Source organism: Schistocerca cancellata, chromosome 2 (assembly GCF_023864275.1).
Source record: "Schistocerca cancellata isolate TAMUIC-IGC-003103 chromosome 2, iqSchCanc2.1, whole genome shotgun sequence".
NCBI classification, from domain to species: Eukaryota; Metazoa; Arthropoda; class Insecta; order Orthoptera; family Acrididae; genus Schistocerca; species Schistocerca cancellata.
This window is the reverse complement of record NC_064627.1, coordinates 438,123,244-438,144,054: the sequence shown is the minus strand read 5'-3', so window position 1 is coordinate 438,144,054 and position 20,811 is coordinate 438,123,244.

The window sequence follows — 20,811 nt, the reverse complement described above, 5'->3', positions numbered from 1 at the left end:
TACTGTAATTGACAAGTATTTCATTGATACATGTTGTACACAGCATGGTAATTTAAAGTTACGTGTTTCTAGTTGCACTTACCTCAAATAGTAACCCGTTGACGTTCCCAATAATTTTCCCTTTCAATAATTTTTGTCATGGAAATATGGTTTCTCTTTGTTCAGTTATTGATTTTCCTTCCTCGTAAATTTTTTTTTTCTAGATGAATAGCTTCCAACAAGACGTTCTACATTCAACATAGAAAACAGACAATATTAGCGGTCTCGCAATTTATAGTCGCTCTTCCCCGGAGTGTAACCTCTTTTTTTATGAATTACTGGTTGTAAGGAACAGAACAAGCGAAAATGAAAAAGAGTGATTATAATTTTAGGTGAAGTGTTGTACAAAACTTGGGAAGCCTCTGTCGGCTGTTGATCTTTCACACAATGAATAGTTTTGCAAAAACAGACATAATGTCTGATGGGATAACAGCACTCAGTGATTTTATAATATTACTTATAATCCGTCTTGATTGCTATTTTTTTTATTCATATGACCGGTTTCGGTTCATTCAGAACCATCTTCAGATCTGTAACAATAATAATACTACTTTACTACTTTTCGGAAGCAAATCTTTTTCATCCTACTTAATCAAATTCAAATGTACCAGAATGTACCTGATATTTCAGTTACAGGAGTAACCCGTCCAAATGCAGAAAAATTCACATGCTGCGTCACATAAAATTGGTTGGCAGAGTGCACGTCATTTATATTAATTATAACACAATTACTGACAGGTGGCGACTGGTACATTTGTTACATTCCATTTGCGCATACTATTTTCAGTAGATTTTTTTTTATAAAAAATACTTAATTAAAATACGTAGATGTCAAGGTTAAAATCTGTACTTATCAAAATTAAAAAACAGTAAAATTATCATTTTTATGCGATCTCAAAAACACAGGGCGATCTATACATCTATGGTGCTGGTGTGGCCTTGTTTTCCTCTGCGGTCTGCTTCCGTGGTTGCCGCCATTTCGGTGTTGTGCCGCGATCCGCTCAGTCGTGTGACGTCCACTGCCGCGGGCAAGAGGGGCGCGCAGGAGGGCCCCGTCATCGACGCCAGGCGCTGCACGCGCCTTCCGGCTTCTCCACCGCGCACCATCTCTCATCCCTCGGCCTGGATCTCCACAAGCAACAGTTGTCATCTTAGTAGGTCGTCATCAATGCTAAAATAGGCGTTATGATTGAATTCGATTTGCTCGTTGAGGATTAAATCCGGATCTTTAAACAATATATAGGGCAGACGGGTAGGAGCTTTGAAACCAGATTCAGGGAGCACACCTACTCTCAAAACAAAACAGCTTTTGGAGCGCATATGGCTGCGTCAAAGCACTCAGTCACGAACATTGAACGCAATTTAGACCTCCAGCATAGAGCTCATAAGGGACGGTTTCTTAACATTTTGGAAGAAATGGAAATATACACCCACAAAAATAAATATCCGGATTTAATCCTCAACGAGCAAATTGAATTCAATCATAACGCCTATTTTAGCATTGATGACGACCTGCTAAGATGACAACTGTTGCTTGTGGAGATCCAGGCCGAGGGATGAGAGATGGTGCGCGGTGGAGAAGCCGGAAGACGCGCGCAGGGCCTGGAGTCGATGACGGGGCCCTCCTGCGCGGCCCTCTTGCCCGCGACGATGGACATCAGACGACTGAGCGGACCGCGGCACAACACCGAAATGGCGGCAACCACGGAAGCAGACCGCAGAGGAAAACAAGGCCACACCAGCACCATAGATGTATAGATCGCCCTGTGTTTTTGAGATCGCATAAAAATGATAATTTTACTGTTTTTTAATTTTGATAAGTACAGATTTTAACCTTGACATCTACGTATTTTAATTAAGTATTTTTAATAAAAAAATCTACTGAAAGTAGTATGCGCAAATGGAATGTAACAAATGTACCAGTCGCCACCTGTCGGTAATTGTGTTATAATTAATATAAATGTCGTGCACTCTGCCAAACAATTTTATGTGACGCAGAATGTGAATTTTTCTGCATTTGGACGGGTTACTCCTGTAACTGTAATATCAGGTACGTTCTGGTACATTTGATGTTGATTAAGTAGGATGAAAAAGATTTGCTTCCGGAAAATAGTAAAGTAGTATTATTATTGTTACAGATCTGAAGATGGTTCTGAATGAACCGAAACCGGTCATATGAATAAAAAAAAAAATTTGCAATCAAGACGGATTATAAGTAGTATTACAATGAATAGTGACTATGGAAAGATAATAAGTTTTGCGTCAGAACTGACCCTCTAATAAAACAGACATAGATCTTCGCAATAAAACTTCTGAATGAGGTAATTCTGAATGATGAAAATTAGTTCATTCTCCTTCTCTCTCTCTCTCTCTCTCTCTGTGTGTGTGTGTGTGTGTGTGTGTCTGTGTGTATGTGTGTGTGTGTGTGTGTGTGTGTGTGTGTGTGTGTGTGTATGTTTGCATCGTGCCTGGAGCATTTAGGCTGGACAATAGCGGTGGTCATATGTATTTCTAATTTCAAGTAATTTTCTTATTAAAAAATCAGATTAGGGCAAGGAATAAATTAAATGAATAATTACTTAATTAAGTGATTAAAGTAAATTTTCATAACATTATAAATTATCTCAAGTACTACATTAGCACGTGACACAACTTTAAGTCCATTCGTTCAGGAGGAATACTACGAAGAAGCAGAGTAGAAGATGATGCAGAGTCACCAGCTACTGTCCTTTCAAAACAAAGAACGAAAAGCATTCAGAGTGCAGACTTCTATACAGTTAACTATATCTCTGAGATCTGGAAGAGTGGGAATAAAGTTAAATGTTGTATTACAGATACAAGACGGTCTGGGATGTATCGAGTATCCTAATTACGTGATCTATGGCTCCAGTTAGACGTCTCTCTTTACCCTGCTTCCACTGGTGTGATGAAATATAGGATTATATTTCGATACAGTTGACCGTACTGGTCCACCACGGCGACGATGGAAGAATGCAACATACCTGGTGATCAACTAGCCTGCTGCGATCATTATCTACAGAGAACCACCCACGCATCAGACGTCGCTGTCGGCCCTGTTGAAGATATAGCACTTCCCAGAACTTCTTCAGCGTTGGCTAATGGCCTGCCTCCGTTCACTTGACATCATCCTAATGGATTGTGAATTGTTGGACAGGAAATTTTGCAGTATTGGTCAGTAGCCTGAAACTTTCGGAGTTCTGTATGGCGTCTTTTGCGTTTTCTCAAGTCGTATCTCGCCTCTTCCAGCCAACGCGCGGTGTTTTTCGATTTTGAATGCAAATTAAAAATTATCTTCGTTACCCTATTGTCATTCATACTGTAGAAATTCCGGTGAAACTTTAATCTCATCTTTCTAATTATGTCTGCAACTGTTTCGATGTTTCTCTATAGATCTTTATTTCTCCTCTTCGTCATGTTATTATCTTTGTTCTTTTGTGGCCCTGATTTTTTATGGGTTTTCCTTTCTCCTTTTCCAGTTCTTCATCACCTCTTTTATTCGTACTATGCATTCAGATCCGCAAAATGCTTCCAGTTTAATTACTGCTGCGTAATGTATAATTTTTGACTGGAATGATACTGATATTTTATTATATCGGTTTGGGGTGAGATTGTACGCTGATTCCAATTTCTTCGATATTTCCTTACTTGTGGTGTTATCTAACCCGTTTGATTGTATCCCGTCTCCCAAATACTGAAACTTATCAACTCTTCTGATGTTTCCGTGTTGCGTTTTTGTATTTTCCTCTTTTGTGATTTCTACAACCTTTAGTGTTCTCAAGTCGCTTCCAGCCATCCTATAGTGTTTTCAATTTGTAAATGAAATTCAAAATTTTCTTCGTTACCCTGTTGTCACTCATTCTGTAAATATGACCTTGAAACTATAAGCTGTTCTTTGTTAATGTGTCTGTGATAGTTTCTATGTTTGTGTATGGATCTTTATTTCTCTTCTTCGTCCAGCTAGTATTAGTAAACTGCTTTCAGCTGCAGCTTCGGTAAGTGTTTCTATCATTGCTTTTGAATCTGATTTGCCCTTAGAAATTACTGCAATATCGTCAGAAACAGCGAGAGTCCTAGATGGATGTCTTTGATGTTTTTCTCTTACAATTCTTTCTCCTACTCTCTCATGACGTTTTTTAGACCAGATTGAAGAGAATCGCTGAGAGCTCTCAACTCCCTGCTGAAAACCCGTTTTAATTTCGAAGGGTTCATAAACTTCTCCTACAAATTTAACTTGTGTCTATGAATGTCTGTTCTACTAATTGGCTGATGGTTTTGTTGATACCTGATTTTTCCAGTGTTATGAATACTGTCTATCTAGAGAATCATATGTTTTTTGAAATCAGTGAATGTAACGACTGTGTTAAGGTTTCGCATTATTCTGATCCTGACGATAATTTTCAAGTTAAAAACTTGCGCTGCGAACGACCGATTTTTTGTGTATCCTGCTTGGTACCCTCCAATTGTGTGTTCTGAGGGATATTCCAATTTGTTCAGTAACGCTTTGGATATTATTTGGTAGGTGACTGGAAGTAGAGATATGCCTCGGTAATAGTTGGTGTCTCCCCTGTCACCATTCATATGTAGCGAATGGATTATGGCTTCTCTCCAATCGTCTGGTATTCTTCCCTTCTCCCAGCAATCTTTAATAACTCCACACGAGGGGGGAACCAAAAGTAACGGGAATTGGGCTGCCGTGGGGAGGGAGAGTGAGGGAACTTATTGTTCGACCAGGTGTTCCTTACGTCACGCCACCTGAACCAGTGTATTGTTTCGCTGTGGGTGCATCGGTTCGCCCGTGAGAGTCTTTTTAGTAAAACAACTTTTTCCATTTCGGCAGATTGTCGAGAGCAATGCGCGGCTGTGAAATTTTGTTTCCTGTTGGGGAAATCAGCCGTGGAAACTATCGTATTGCTTAAGACTGCATATGGGGATCCTGCCCTGGTAAAATCAGAGTCTACGAATGGTTTTCACGTTTCAAAAAAGGAGAAATGGCAACTTAAGACCAACCCAGTTCAGGACGCCCCTCAACGTCAAGAAGTGACGAAAAGTCTACAAAATCAATGCTGTCGTTCGCCAAGACCGTCGCCAGACCATTCATTTATTTTCATTTCCGTGTCCGGTCAGCAATTCCAAAAAATAGCGTCTGCGATAGCTTTGTCATTTCCATCATAAGCATCTTGTATTGTGCACAGGTTGTCCAGGAGGGGGCATACAAATAGGTGGCTTGGCTCTTCTTCAGCCCCGCAGTCGCAAAAGGTGTCAGCGTTCGCTGGAAGGAATCCCCATTTCTTCAGGTTGGTCTTGTATCGGGGGACGGCCACTCTTAGGCCGTTGAGGGACCACCATACAAGGTACTGTAGGTTAGCCCCACGACCTACTTCTTCTTGTAGTGATACGTCTACGGCAATGAACTCTTCCATGTTGCAAGACGAACTACGTCTGGTGCTCCCTCCAGTGGCGGAGTCCTAGCAAGGAAACTCTTGCGGGATTTAAGGCGGAATCGTGCTGCCTGATCTACATCTACATCTACATTTATACTCCGCAAGCCACCCAACGGTGCGTGGCGGAGGGCACTTTACGTGCCACTGTCACTATCTCCCTTTCCTGTTCCAGTCGCGTATGGTTCGCGGGAAGAACGACCGTCTGAAAGCCTCTGTGCGCGCTCTAATCTCTCTAATTTTACATTCGTGATCTCCTCGGGAGGTATAAGTAGGGGGAAGCAATATATTCGATTCCTCATCCAGAAACGCACCCTCTTGAAACCTGGCGAGCAAGCTACACCGCGATGCAGAGCGCCTCTCTTGCAGAGTCTGCCACTTGAGTTTGTTAAACATCTCCGTAACGCTATCACGGTTACCAAATAACCCTGTGACGAAACGCGCCGCTCTTCTTTGGATCTTCTCTATCTCCTCCGTCAACTCGATCTGGTACGGATCCCACACTGATGAGCGATACTCAAGTATAGGTCGAACGAGTGTTTTGTAAGCCATCTCCTTTTTTGATGGACTACATTTTCGAAGGACTCTCCCAATGAATCTCAACCTGGTACCCGCCTTACCAACAATTAATGTTATATGATCATTCCACTTCAAATCGTTCCGCACGCATACTCCCAGATATTTTACAGAAGTAACTGCTACCAGTGTTTGTTCCGCTATCATATAATCATACAATAAAGGATCCTTCTTTCTATGTATTCGCAATACATTACATTTGTCTATGTTAAGGGTCAGTTGCCACTCCCTGCACCAAGTGCCTATCCGCTGCAGATCTTCCTGCATTTCGCTACAATTTTCTAATGCAGCAACTTCTCTGTATACTACAGCATCATCCGCGAAAAGCCGCATGGAACTTCCGACACTATCTACTAGGTCATTTATATATATTGTGAAAAGCAATGGTCCCATAACACTCCCCTGTGGCACGCCAGAGGTTACTTTAATGTCTGTAGACGTCTCTCCGTTGATAACAACATGCTGTGTTCTGTTTGCTAAAAACTCTTCAATCCAGCTACACAGCTGGTCTGATATTCCGTAGGCTCTTACTTTGTTTATCAGGCGACAGTGCGGAACTGTATCGAACGCCTTCCGGAAGTCAAGAATGATGACCGTACAGAGGATGTCGGCGGTCATTCTCATGCTTTGTTCTCTCATTGTCTGCAGCAGTGGTGCTCTGAATACTGGGTGGGGCTATTCCAACAATCGGATACAACTGCTGCACTGGTGTTGGCTTCAAGCATCCTGAGATAATCCTTGCATTCACATTACTCTGAACTTAATGCATGGGGATCAATACGCAGACTCTACCTTGGATGTAATCCATGAGGATCCAACCTGAACAACATTGCAGATGTAACGCTAGCGAACAGTACCTCGAACGTAACATCAGTAAATTCTTGCCTATCGATATTTGGAGTAAATTACTGGTGGATCCACTTTCAGACAACATGCTATCCCCTACTCCACTAATTTATTCAGGACAGCGTGGGCCCTCGACATCAGCGTAGTGTGGTCTGATGATACCACCCCTGAAGCCCCAAAACGCCGTGGTTGCTGGCACTTTTAGGACAGAACCTCACAGGCCCATATTGGCAACGTGAGTGCAGGCTACCAAGATATTGCAACTTTTCTCGATGTCTGCCAGTGTGTTTTGGAATGAGTGCTCTCAGAAGTCGTCCGCTAGGCTCGGCATCCTGCCATTAAGTGTAACACATACGGCAAGCTGACTTACCTCTAGAAAAAGGGCAGTGATGCTAGTGAAGAAAAGAATGTTGTCTAAATTTTACAAAAACTGGCATAATATTCTAGAGCGATTCAACTGCAGAGTGATTCAGAAACTTGTTAAGACTTTCATTCTCAGTCATTTTTCCGAAATGCAGGAAAGAATGTCAAGTAAGGCGTTCATCTGTGTACTACACCCTCTTATATGTTCACAACTTTTTGATCCAGTTAGTAAGGAAATCCAGTGTCATTCCTCTTCCAAAAGATACTGCCGCTAAACATGTATGTATATATTTCCATAATCCACATGAAAGGGATTAATATAACTTTGCATGGTTACTTCTACCTACCAACAAAAATTACCTGGAACATGCCCTCACTACAAGTAAATACGGAACATCTTATATGTGTGGTAGCAATAATTTCAATTCCCCATTAAACTCCAGGGGCTACCAAAATACTAGAAGCAGTGCTCTGATTATTCATGTCACCTACGCAATATTCATGTTAATGATAGCAAGCCAGAAGGTGACCATGAGCACACTGTGCAGAACAAAGAAGACAAGCATTAAGTAGTTGGATCCCTCTGCTTTCAAAATTAGCCCATCAGCGGTCCAAAGATATAGATTTCTTGCTTTTCCGCAAGGGTGAAAAGCAGCACTATACCTGGGCAAAAGCACGTCACACCTATTTTCCTCAAAAATTGATACAAAAAACATGCAAGATATTTTTTCCGGGGATGCCTCAACTCTGTTACAAAGAGGGAGTATCATGGAAGATGTTTCAGTGACTGCTCAGGCCAGGAATAGGTACTTGCGAAAATGCCTAAGTGGGATAAAAAGTTCTTAATTTCAAGAATGCTCACCACCAGGCTCGATGTCCTTCATCGTATATGCTGGCTTCGAGTGTTTCCTAACTCCCATAGCGTACTGTGAAGACGACCCCAATGCTTCTCACAGTACGATCACGGAACGACATGTACCGTATGTGCCGTGTGTCAAACTGTATGGTTGTATAACTCCAGTCACAGCAAATACGAATCATACATTGGGGATAATTTTGCGAGGCAGCTGCTCTTTGGGATCAAACACCCGACCCGCAGAATGATGATGCTTTGTATGAGCAGATGGTTGATTGTCATATTTGTAGGGTGACGCTGGACACAGAAGTGGAAACTCCACATAGAGACCATTGTCATATAATGGGGGAAGTTCCGCATGGCAGCTCACAACACATACAATTTTGAGTACCAACTGCCATGGCACATACTTGTCTCCTTCCATATTTTTAGAGGGTTTGATACTTACTTCAGTGCTGCGGATCTGAGTGATTTCGGTTTGAAACGTGATAAGGTCAATGTCATTCCTGACACTAGTGAAAAGTAAATTTCATTTCCCAAGTGAATCGTGCCTAAAATAACACTCCACATCCTGGATTCGCTATGTTTTACGCATGTGTCAGAATCTCTTAGGGGCTAGGCCTCAGGAGAACGTTCATATCACAACAGCTCCATATTATGATGATGCAAAGTTTCAGAATGTGATGAAAGAGATTTTTCGTTACAAATACCTGGTACAGGTACTGCTATAACAGATGTGGAGTATGAGTATGTGGTGAAATTTTTTCCATATTGGAAATCGTCGGATGGAAGGAACAGACGCAAGATGTGTCTGAGGATTCTGGTGAGGCATGTGTCCTGCGGGTGGAACTAGCGTATCCCACTCTTTTAACAACGTGCAGAGTGGCATGCTATTGTGTCTGGAGCTCCTATACCTGGGCAAACGTTTCGTCCCCAAGCTGATGACGACGTTGAGGAACAAGCAGAGATACATTCTTCACTACAGAGATCTCCAACAGTGTCTTATGTTTGGGCTAAAGCTTGTTGGAATCAACTATAGCAGTTTCTTCAAGCAGTGTCGCTGGTTGAAGGCGGATGTTGATATTAAAACTGAACAAAGGGCTCTCACGACTTGTGACTTGGGAAAAGCTTATTATAAATTAATGAACTGTTCAGTAATCGAATGAACTGTGCAAAATGTTACAGAATATCGTCAAATTTATTTAGTGTACCGCTGGTATCGTCATTAAAGCGCAAGGAAATTAATCGTCAGCTCATATTTCAAAACAGTCACCAGCTTTAATGAAAGACTACTCATTTTGTAAATTGCTAATGCTTCACTGCAGTTCACGAAGCCTGTACATATCAGTATGTGTGTTCTGGACTTCCCCGAACTCCACTTGTACTAATTTGCAAAAAATGTTGGCCTCTCTCAAGTTACTTTATATGAATACAGACAGTTTCGTCTATTGGACAAATGGCTGCAAATCATAAGAAGTAATTAGGTACAATCACAAAGAATTTGACACATCTGGGTATGAGACCGATAACTGTTATGAAATATTACTACAAAACAGGAGGTTTATCAGCTTGATGAAGGACAAGCTACATAGTTAGCAAATGTTGAACTCGTAGGGTTCAGGTCAAAAATATATTCATATCATATAGATGCTGATGTCACCAGGAGCTGGGCTAAGGATATGTATCATTTGGCCCCAAACGCTCTCACACTCGAGGATTCCTAGAGGTGTCTGCTCTATGCCACTGATGCTGCTCCACTTGCGGGTTGGCAGGTAGTGTTTCGATCGCAAAGCATCGAGGTACATGCTACACTGTAGCTAAACGTTGGACTGTCTCATCATGATGACAAACGATTCATCTTTGAGTAAAGTATTTGCACCTTCCCATTTTCACAATATGCATTGTATGATTGAATGTGTGCCTCAGTATTGTCTTTGTAAATAGTGAATGTGTGTGTGTGCCTGTGTGTATGTGTGTGTGTGTGTGTGTGTGTGTATGTGTGTAATAGCAGAATGATCTGCTTGTCATAGTTGTGTGTACGAGCATACATTAATGACTGCACACTATGTGGGTGTGGAAATCATGTACACTCTATGTTTGATTATATACATTTTAAATACTTCTGTCCTCCCCCCCATGAACCATGGACCTTGCCGTTGGTGGGGAGGCTTGCGTGCCTCAACGATACAGATAGCCGTACCGTAGGTGCAACCACAACTGAGGGGTATCTATTGAGAGGCCAGACAAACGTGTGGTTCCTGAAGAGAGGCAGCAGCCTTTTCAGTAGTTGCAGGGGCAACAGTCTGGATGATTGACTGATCTGGCCTTGTAACACTAACCAAAACGGCTTTGCTGTTGTGGTACTGCGAACGGCTGAAAGCAAGGGGAAACTACGGCCGTAATTTTTCCCGAGGGCATGCAGCTTTACTGTATGATTAAATGACGATGGCGTCCTCTTGGGTAAAATATTCCGGAGGTAAAATAGTCCCCCATTCGGATCTCCGGGCGGGGACTACTCAAGAGGACGTCGTTATCAGGAGAAAGAAAACTAGCGTTCTACGGATCGGAGCGTGGAATGTCAGACCCCTTAATCGGGCAGGTAGGTTAGAAAATTTAAAAAGGGAAATGGATAGGTTAAAGTTAGATAGATATAGTGGGAATTAGTGAAGTTCGGTGGCAGGAGAAACAAGACTTTTGGTCAGGTGAATACAGGGTTATAAACACAAAATCAAATAGGGATAATGCTGGTGTAGGTTTAATAATGAATAAAAAAATAGGAGTACGGGTAAGCTACTACAAACAGCATAGTGAACGTATTATTGTGGCCAAGATAGACACGAAGCCAACGCCTGCTACAGTAGTACAAGTTTATATCCCAACTAGCTCTGCAGATGACGAAGAAATTGATGAAATGTATGATGAGATAAAAGAAATATTTCAGATAGTGAAAGGAGACGAAAATTTAATAGTCATGGGTGACTGGAATTCGAGAGTAGGAAAAGGGAGAGAAGGAAACATAGTAGGTGAATACGGATTGGGGTAAGAAATGAAAGAGGAAGTCGCCTGGTAGAATTTTGCGCAGAGCACAACTTAATCATAGCTAACACTTGGTTCAAGAATCATGATAGAAGATTGTATACATGGAAGAACCCTGGAGATACTTAAAGGTATCAGATAGATTATATAATGGTAAGACAGAGATTTAGGAACCAGGTTTTAAATTGTAAGACATTTCCAGGGGCAGATGTGGACTCTGACCACAATCTATTGGCTATGAACTGTAGATTAACACTGAAGAAACTGCAAAAAGGTGGGAATATAAGGAAATGGGACCTGGATAAACTGAAAGAACCAGAGGTTGTACAGAGTTTCAGGGAGAGCATAAGGGAACAATTGACAGGAATGGGAGAAAGAAATACAGTAGCAGAAGAATGGGTAGCTTTGAGGGATGAAATAGTGAAGGCAGCAGAGGATCAAATAGGAAAAAAGATGAGGGCTAGTAGAAACCCATGGGTAACAGAAGAAATATTGAATTTAATTGATGAAAGGAGAAAATATAAAAATGCAGTAAATGAAGGAGGCAAAAAGGTCTCAAAAATGTGATCGACAGGAAGTGCAAAATGGCTAAGCAGGGATGGCTAGAGGACAAATGTAAGGAAGAGGCTTATCTCACTAGGGGTAAGATAGATACTGCCTACAGGAAAATTAAAGAGACCTTTGGAGAAAGGAGATCCACTTGCATGAATATCAAGAGCCTTGATGGAAACCCAGTTCTAAGCAAAGGAGGGAAAGCAGAAAGGTGGAAGGAGTATATAGAGGTTCTATACAAGGACGATGTACTTGAGGACAATATTATGGAAATGGAAGAGGATGTAGATGAAGATGAAACGGGAGATATGATACTGCGTGAAGAGTACTGAAAGACTTGAGTCGAAACAAGGCCCCCGGAGTAGACAACATTCCATTAGAACTACTGACAGCCTTGGGAGAGCCTGTCTTGACAAAACTCTATCATCTGGTGAGCAAGATGTATGAGACAGGCGAAATACCCTCAGACTTCAAGAAGAATATAATAATTCTAATCCCAAAGAAAGCATGTGTTGACACATCTGAAAATTACCGAACTATCAGTTTAATATGTCACAGCTGCAAAATACTAACACGAATTCCTTACAGACGAATGAAAAACTGACAGAAGCTGACCTCGGGGAAGATCAGTTTGGATTCCGTAGAAATGTTGGAACACGTGAGGCAATACTCACCCTACGACTTATCTTAGAACAAAGATTAAGAAAAGGCAAACCTACGTCTCTAGCATTTGTAGACTTAGACAAAGCTTTTGACAATGTTGACTGGAATACTCTCTTTCAAATACTGAAGGTGGCAGGAGTAAAATACAGGGAGCGAAAGGCTATTTACAATTTGTACAGAAACCAGATGGCAGTTATAAGAGTCGAGGGGCATGAAAGGGAAGCAGTGGTTGGGAAGGGAGTGAGACAGGATTGTAGCCTATCCCCAATGTTTTTCAATCTGTATATTGAGCAAGCGATAAAGGAAACAAAAGAAAAATTCGGAGTTGGTATTAAAATCCATGGAGAAGAAATAACAACTTTGAGATTCGCCGATGACATTGTAATTCTGTCAGAGACAGCAATGGACTTGGAAGAGCAGTTGAACGGAATGGACACTGTCTTGAAAGGAGGGTATAAGATGAACATCAACTAAAGCAAAACGAGGATAATGGAATGTAGTCGAATTAAGTCGGTTGATGCTGAGGGAATTAGATAAGGAAATGAGACACTTAAAGTAGTAAAGGAGTTTTGCTATTTGGGTAGCAAAATAACTGATGATGGTCGAAGTAGAGAGGATATAAAATGTAGACTGGCAATGGCAAGGAGAGCGTTTCTGAAGAAGAGAAATTTGTTAACATCGAGCATTGATTTAAGTATCAGGAATTCGTTTCTGAAAGTATTTGTATGGAGAGTAGCCATGTATGGAAGAGAAACGTGGACGATAAATAGTTTGGGCAAGAAGAGAATAGAAGCTTTCGAAATGTGGTGCTACAGAAGAATGCTGAAGATTAGATGGGTAGACCACATAACTAATAAGGAGGCATTGAATAGAATTTGGGAGAAGAGGAGCTTGTGGCACAACTTGACTAGAAGAAGCGATCGGTTGGTAGGACATGTTTTGAGACATCGAGAGATCACCAATTTAGTATTGGAGGGTAAGAATCGAAGAGGGAGACCAAGAGATGAATACACTAAGCAGATTCAGAAGGATGTAGTTTGCAGTAAGTACTGGGAAATGAAGAAGCTTGCATAGGATAGAGTAGCATGGAGAGCTGCATCAAACCAGTTCAGGACTGAAGACCACAACAACAGCAACATATTTGTGTATATGTATGGCTTTTCTTCACCTGCTGCCACTAGACCTCATTTCCAATATATGTGGAAAAATGTGTAGAGATTAGCGATTAACATGTAAAATCTGTATATAGAAGAATATAGAACACTGTACATGGAATGATCACTTGACAATCAATAACATGTAAATATTCTATATAGAATGAGAAACCTCAAATTCTGTGTAAAATGTGGTATCGATGTTTCTAGTGTATGTGATAGTGTTAGTGATGTATATAAGCCATAAGCAAAAAATAGGAAATTTATAAGTAAGACCATATGTCTATGTCATCACAAAGTAGCTTTGCAAATTATTGTATATAAGAAATAAATAGATTTTGCAAATGAACCAACAAAATTTTTAAAAAAAAGCACTGTATATGCATCACCAAACACAAACAGCTTTGTAAATAAACCAAGAAAAGAAAAATTGTTAGTAAACAGTCAAAGGCTAATGTTAAGTAATTGTGTACACAGAAATGTCAACAACAAACCATTAGTTAATTTGTTATACTATTGCTATTATTTCCAAGCCAATTATCGAATTGTTGTTAATACAATTTGTAGATAGGAGGCTTGAATCTCTTCATATTACGCACAAATCAATTAGTTATAAAGCATGATAAGGGGGATGGAAAGCATGAATGTTATTAGTCTATGGGGGAGCGGAGGAGTTTACCCTGTTTTCATGTGCTCCCATTGGTCTAAGAGTTCCCCGCCAGTTTTGTAGCACATGTGACTAGTATCGACTTATTCCATCACCTAACCGACTTGCCTAAGGTGCCTGGGTAGGACGGAAGTTCCCCTGGATGACCTTGACCAGTTGCCGGCGGTTCCCTGTGGGTGACCTTGAACTTAACTAGCTCAAGTGTGTAACCTGACATTGGAGGTCTAACATGATACACACCCAATCTTAACAGCGACCTCCAGATAACTCCGACAAGATTTCATGAAATATACCAGATGTATTTCGTGAATAAAAGTTTCAGATGTAGATGTATTCAAAATATTGATTAAAATCGTTTGGAAAATCGTTCGTGTATAGTGTGGAATCGAAGAGACTAACGGATTGCAGGAAACATTGCTCCCAAGATTTCAAGCGTTACATTACTCGTGTTTACGGCGCTTAATGAACTCATTATTCACGAAACTAGTTGTGTAGGAATAGGATGTAAACATAGTCGTGGCGAGCTGCACTGGCACAAAGACGGTGAAGGTGACCCACTTCATTTTATAATGTGCAAAAAGTAATAATAATTTCCAATCTCAACTTGTTCCTTAATTAAGCCTACAATGAAATAGGTTTTTTATTTTTACTTTTTTATTTTATGCCTCTCGTTCCGGAGGATCAAATTGAGGAGCAAATCTCCAAGGCCATGGAACGTGTCAATAAATCAAATTACAACATAAAAGTAATAACAGATGAAATAAAATATTTATGAATTCAAAAAGAACATGCCAAAGTTTATGTAAAGGCAATCAATAAAATAACACAGAAATTAGCTTAATTTTTCGAGGAATTCCTCGAAAGAATAGAGAGAGTGACCCACGAGGAAACTCTTCCGTCTAGATTTGAAAGCGCGTGGATTGCTGCTAATATTTTAGAATTCTTGTGATACTTTATTGAAAATGGGTGCAGCAGTATACTGCACGCCTTCCTGTGCTCCATACGCAGATTCGAAATCTGCCTAGTACTGACTGAGTCTAAGCTGCTACTTCTTGAGAATAAGCTGATATTGTTAACAAGAAAGAACAACAAAGAATATACCATATATTGAGAGGCCAGTCTCAGAATACCTAGACTAATGAAATGGGGTCGACAAGAGGTTCGCGAACTTACATCACTTATTGCCGGAAACGCCCTTTTCTGAGCCAGAAATACCTTTTGAGAATGGGAAGAGTTGAGGCAAAATATAATACCATACGTCATAAGCGAATGAAAATTAAGAAAGAAGACTACTTTTCGAGTCGAACTATCACTTACTTCAAATACCGCTCTAAGAGTAAAATTGTCAGCATTAAGTCTTTGAACAAGATTCTGAATGTGGGCTTTCCACGACAGTTTACTATTTCTTTGAACACCTACATATTTGAACTGTTTAATTTCATTGATCATATGCCCATTCTGTAAAATTAAAACCTCAGGTTTTGTTGAATTGTGCACTGGAAACTTTAAAACCTGAGTTTTACTGTGATTTAACGTTCATCTCTTTTATGCAATCCACAAACGAACTTATTACTTCAACTGCATTATTTGAAACCGTGCGAACGTTATACATAACATCCTTTACTACCAATCTAATTTCATCAGCAAACAGAAACATTTCAGAATCAGCTGTAATACTTGGGAATATCGTCTATATAAATAAGGAACACGAGTGGCGCCAACACTGATATCTGGGGCCTCCCTCCTAATTTACTGTGCCTCGCTAGGGTACCACATGATACTCAGTTTCAACACTGTGATGAATGATTCTTTTCTGTCTATTATTAAAGTAAGAGGTGATCCAATTGTGAACTACTCACCATATTTCATAATAGTCCAACTTCTGGGGCAATATTTTGTGATCAACATTATCAAAAGGCTTGCTTAAATTAAAGAAAATGCCTAGTGTTCGAAACCTTTTATGTAATCCACGCAGTACTTCACAGAGAAAAGAGAATATACATATTCACTTCTGAAACCAAACTGTACATTTGATGGAAAATTATGTGAAATAAGGTAATAAATTATCCTGACATACACAGCTTTTCAACAACTTTAACAAACACTGATGTCATAAAAGAGGTCTAAAATTGTTCACATTATGAACATATGCAGCACAATACGTTAATACTCCGTTAGATACTTCATATTATCCAAGAGAGTCCTTAGTGTTCAGTGATTTAATTACTGACTCAATCTCCCCTTGTCAATGTCACAGACGAGTATTTCAGATGTAAGTCTCAGAAAGGCATTTCCCAAGAGAGTTATGCACCGAAGGGCCAAAGAAACTGGTACTCCTGCCTAATATCGTGTAAGGTCTCCGCGAGCACGCAGAAGTGCCACAGCGTGACGTGGCATGGACGCGTCTAATGCCTGAAGAAGCACTGGAAGGAAATAACACCATGAATCTTGCAGGGCTGTCCATAAATCCGTAAGAATACGACGGGGGTGGAGACCTCTTCTGAACAGCATGTTATTGGGCAACCAGATATGCTCAATAATGTTCATGTCTGGGGAATTTGGTGGCCAGCGAAAGCGTTTTAACTCAAAAGAGTGGTCCTGGACACACTCTGTAGCAATTCTGGACGTGTGGGGCTTCAGTCGCTTTTCCTACTGGAGTTGCCCAAGTCCGTCAGAATGCACAATGGACATGAATGGATGCAGGTGATCAGACAGGACACTTACGTACGTTTCACCCGTCATACTCGTATCTACATCTATCAGGGGTCCCATATCAGTCCACTTGCACATTCCCCACCATTACAGATCATCAACTAGCGTGAAGAGTCCCCAGCTGACATGCAGCGTTCATGGATTCATGAGGTGGCCTCCATACCCGTACACGTCCATCCGCTCGACACAATATGAAACGAGACTCATTCGACCATTCAACATGTTTCAAATCATCATGTCGGTGTTGACGGGCCCAGGCGAGGCGTAAAGGTTTGTGTCGTGTAGTCATCAGGGATACAGGAGTGGGCCTTCTGCTCTGAAAGCCCATATCGATGATGTTCCGTGGAATCGTTCGGACACTGACACTTATTAATGGCCCAGCGTTGAAATCTGCAGTAATTTGCGGAAGGGTTGTACTTCAGTCACTTGAAAGAGTCTCTTCAGTCGTTGTTGACGTCGTTCTTGCAGGATCTTTTAGCGGATGCAGCGATGTCGGAGATTTTATATTTTACCAGATTCCTGATATTCACGGTACACTCGTGGAATGGTCGTACGGAAAATCCCCACTTCATCTGTAACCCGGAGATGGTGTGTCCCATCGCTCGTGCGTCGACTATAGTGCCGCGTTCCAACTCACTTAAATCTTGATAACCGGCCATAGTAACAGCAGTGACCGATCTAACAACTGCGCCAGACACTTCTTGCCATATACTATATTCGTTGCCGACCGCAGCGCCGTATTCTGCCTGTTTCTGTCGTATTCTGCCTATACGAGTTTCTTGGAAGTGTATGATTCCTATAGAAACTAGGTTTTCATTTAATTCACCAGCAGTGTTCTGAAAGTTATTGTTAAATACTGTACGTACATCTGACTCGCCAGTAACAGAAACATTTTTACTATGTGCTCACTTTATACTGTCGATCTTCTGCTGCTGACCAAATACATACCAAATACCCTTTGCCTTCCTAATAAAATTTTTAAGCACCTTACATTACTTGATTGTGACTGATTCTAACACTTTTATACAATTTCCACTCAATTATGCGTGATATTCTTATCCCACTAGTCAACCACCCAGGTTGCCTTTTACCGGTGATTCCCTGCTTAGAATATTCTAATGGAAAGCAGCTCTCAAAGAGCATGAGAAATGTATTAACGAAAGCATTATATTTGTTATCTATGTTATCGAACTGTAAACTTACTGTCATTCATGTTCTTTAACGAGGTTTAAAAACTCTCTATTGCCGATGGATTGGCTTTTCTACATAGTTTGTAGTTATATATCACATTTGTTTGAGGACAAAACTTTTAGTGTTAAAATTTGTGCTTCATGGTGTGAAAAGCCATTCACGTCTTTGCTAACTACTTTCATTTTGAGAATGAATATTACCTACAAAGTGATGAACTGCCCATAGGATCCCCAATATCAGGAACATTATCAAACATTTTTATCAGCCATCTCGAAAATCAGATGTTTGAAAAGATAACCACTAATGAAAGATTTAAACTCATACATTGGGTCAGATATGTAGAAGACATTATTTGTCTGGTAGATGAGCCAAATGATAAAATAGATAAACTCCACTCAGAAAAAGAACAAAGCACATCAGAAAATAAAATACACACTCGAAAAAGAAAAAGGAAATCAAATAAATTTTCTTGAGATAACAATAATAAAAGGAAATGGCAAACATACATTTAACATCTTCAGAAAACCAACAACCACAGAAGCAATAATACATTACAAACCTAATCACCCCCACCCTCTCCCCCGCGACAAGAAGCTTGCAGCACTGAGACATATGTTATGTAGATTAAACAGGATCCCACTCATCAAGAGAAACTACGAAAAAAAGATGAGTACAATAATGCAAGTAGCTAGGAACAATGGGTATGACACACATGTAGTACGCTGACTCAATCAAAAAATAAAAACAAAAATACAAAATAAGCACAACACTTCCAGAATATAAGCTGCTAACTCACAAACACACTCAACAAACACATACGAGGACAACGTCACACAAAAAAGAAGCAGATGATACACTATGACTGACACACGTAAGTTACCACACAGAGTGGTAAACACGCTAAAGTCTCCAATGATACTCAAGCCAACCAGCTACCAAGAGGGATAAATTCCAGGGCTCAGGAATATACAAACTTTAATATCAAAGTTGTGGTGCAGTATGCATAGGTATGGCATGCAGGAATTTTAAAACCCACTACAAAAGTTGAAGATGTTAATCAAAGACTGCTTATGCAATCGTTCTGAGATAAAGGTATGAGAATAATTTATCTCCTTTGTCTAGTCCAAAATGAGTCTCGAAAGTCAATTAACTGTATCTACAGAACAGCGGAGAAAAGACACGAACAGGTCTTTATACAAAGCTTTTGATGGAACAGCCATCATGTGAGATGCATATACAATTGTGCCAAAAAGAGTTGAGTCACAGTCCGAATGTATTCCTTCAAGTCGCTATAGAGAGTAAGACGCTAATCAAAAATCAGTATTGTATTTCTACATGTACGCAACAAAAAAAGTTTTGCATAACCTCGATGTCGGGAACCTGTACAGAAAATTGGAATAGATATCAACATAAACATCATTTCCGCCCTATTTATAGCTCATGAAAATCACACACTGCATGTTGTAGCACCATACAGCGAGACCTTCAGCGGTGTTGGTCCAGATTGCTGTACACACCAGTACCTCTAATACCCAGTGGCAAGTCCTTTTGCATTGACGCAGGCCTGTATTCTTCGTGGCATACAATCCAAAAGTTCATCAAACCACTGTTGTTCAACATTGTCCCACTCCTCAACAGCAATTCGGCGTACATCCCTCATTGTGGTCGGTGGGTCACGTCGTCCATAAACGGCCCTTTTCAATCTGTCCCAGGCATGTTCCATAGGGTTCATGTCTGGAGATCATGCTGGCCACTCTAGTCGAGCGATGTCGTTATCCTGAAGGAAGTCATTCACAAGATGTGCACGATGGGGGCGCGAATTGTCGTCCATGAAGAAGAATGCTTAGTCATTACGCTGCCGATATTGTTGCACTATCGGTAGGAGGATGGCATTCATGTATCGTACAGCCGTTACGGCGCCTTTCATGAACACCAGCGGCGTACGTCGGCCCACATAACGCCATTCCAAAACAGCAGCGAATCTCCATCTTGCTGCACTCGCTGGACAGTGTGTCTAAGGCGTTCAGCCTGACCGGGTTGCCTCCAAACACGTCTCCTACGAGTGTCTGGTAGAAGGCATATGCGACACTCATCGGTGAAGAGAACGTGATGCCAATCCTGAGCGGTCCATCCGGCATGTTCTTGGGACCCTCTCCACCGCGCTGCATGGTGTCCTGGTTGTGAAGATGGACCTCGCCATGGACGTCGAGAGTGAAGTTGCGAATCATGCAGCCTATTGCGCACTGTTTTAGTCGTAACACGACGTCCTGTGGCTGCACAAAAGGCAATATTCAATATGGTGGCGTTGCTGTCAGGGTTCCTCCGAATCATAATCCGTAGGTAGCGCTCATTCACTGCAATAGTAACTCTTGGGCGGCCTGAGTGATGCATGTAATCGACAGTTCCTCTGTTTGTCCTCCATGTCCGAACTACATCGCTTTGGTTCACTCCGAGACGCCTTGACACTTCCCTTGTTGAGAGCCCTTCCTGGCGCAAAGTAACAATGCGGTCGCGATCGAACCGCGGTATTGAGCGTTCAGGCATGGTTGAACTACAGTTAACACGAGCCGTGTACCTCCTTCCTGATGGAATGACAGGAAATGATCGGCTGTCTGACCCCTTCCGTCTAATAGGCGCTGCTCATGCATGGTTATTTACATCTTTGGGCGGGTTTAGTCGCATCTCTGAGCAGTCAAA